This window comes from Castor canadensis, chromosome 6 (assembly GCF_047511655.1).
Source record: "Castor canadensis chromosome 6, mCasCan1.hap1v2, whole genome shotgun sequence".
Classification (NCBI taxonomy): domain Eukaryota; kingdom Metazoa; phylum Chordata; class Mammalia; order Rodentia; family Castoridae; genus Castor; species Castor canadensis.
This window is the reverse complement of record NC_133391.1, coordinates 29209130-29210463: the sequence shown is the minus strand read 5'-3', so window position 1 is coordinate 29210463 and position 1334 is coordinate 29209130. Positions and strand designations below refer to the sequence as shown.

Sequence of the window (1334 nt, the reverse complement as noted above, 5' to 3'; positions counted from 1 at the left end):
GGGTCAGTTTAGGTAACTCAAAGAGTTATCAATATATTATATACTTGTTGTAAGAAGCCGAATAATACAGAAGTTGACAGAGTAAAAGCTTACGTGTCTCTTATCCTTCCATCTTTCTCCCTCCAGTTTTACTCTCTCTTAAGATGAATTTGTGGGTTGAATACATGGGTTTAGGGACTTTGTTTTCTGTGGATTTGCACACACTCAAAACTGTTTTATTTTTGTCTGTTTTACTGGTCATTTGCTACACTTCATTCTGTGATGTTCACTTTGTCAATGAACAATAGAGCTTGGAGATTGCTAATGTCAGCACACACAGAAGTGCCTCCCTCTGACTGCTGGATGGAGTCTTCAAACATGGGCAGGCAAGCCTGTATTTCACCATCGCTCCAGGGTTGCAATGGCTTGCTTGCTTGGTTTTCTTTCCTTTTCTTTCTTTTTCTATTTCAAGCAATCAAGCAATAACGACTATGTAGATTTTTCCCATTCGTGTTTCTATGGTATTTTCAAGCTTTATAAATTTTCACAGATTCCAAGTGAGACTGCTCATTTTACTGTCTTTTTCTTTCTTGTTGTTTTCTTTCTTTCTTTTTTTTTCAGCTTCAGTCAGACCCAATGTATGAAAATTCACTAAATGAACTCTATTGACTGAAAATATTACCATCATTGTATTCTTTTTCTTTTTGGCTCATTTGTTTTTCTTTATTTCCAATTGTGAATTTGCTTTATTTAATGTTATTAGTGTTTATGCATATTTTCTTGTTAAATTTAGGGGGCTTCTTTCCTAACATTTTATTATGAAAAATTTCAAGCTTATAGAAAGATTGAAAAAAGTATATAGTGAACATCCATGTATCTACCATTTGGAATCTACAGTTAACATTTGGCTATATTAGTTTTACCAAATATCTTCTCATCTATCCATTCCTTTATTCATTTGTTATTCTACCTTATTTTATGCATTTCAAAGTAAGTTGCAGGTATTACTATAGTAAATATTTCTGGTGCTTTTCAGTAACAATTTAATCTTTCAGTATTAGTTTACAGCCCTTTTCTATTTTTTGAGGTAAAATTTACACACAGTGAAATTCGTAATTCTTTTTGGCCATACTCCTTGGGGTTTGAACTCGGGGCCTTGTGCTTGCTGGGCAAGTGGTCTACCACTTGATACATGCCTCCAAACCCTAAAATCCATAAATCTTAATTCACTGTGGAAGCATTTTACATATTGAGTACTGGCATCCCCCCCCACCCGCCTTTATTGTATTTCCTCCAAAACTGAGAGGCAAAATACTTTTTGATTTTGCTATGATATCTTTAACACAGAGAACTGG

At 34.3% G+C, this 1334-nt stretch overlaps 1 non-coding gene across 1 annotated transcript; it reads right to left on the bottom strand.

Moving 5' to 3' along the window:
• Positions 1-602: 602 nt before the first annotated feature.
• On the bottom strand, positions 603-672 carry LOC141424490 (small nucleolar RNA SNORD56). The gene has a single exon (XR_012449405.1). It is a non-coding gene; the product is annotated as a small nucleolar RNA SNORD56 (small nucleolar RNA).
• Between the last annotated feature and the right edge of the window lie 662 nt (positions 673-1334).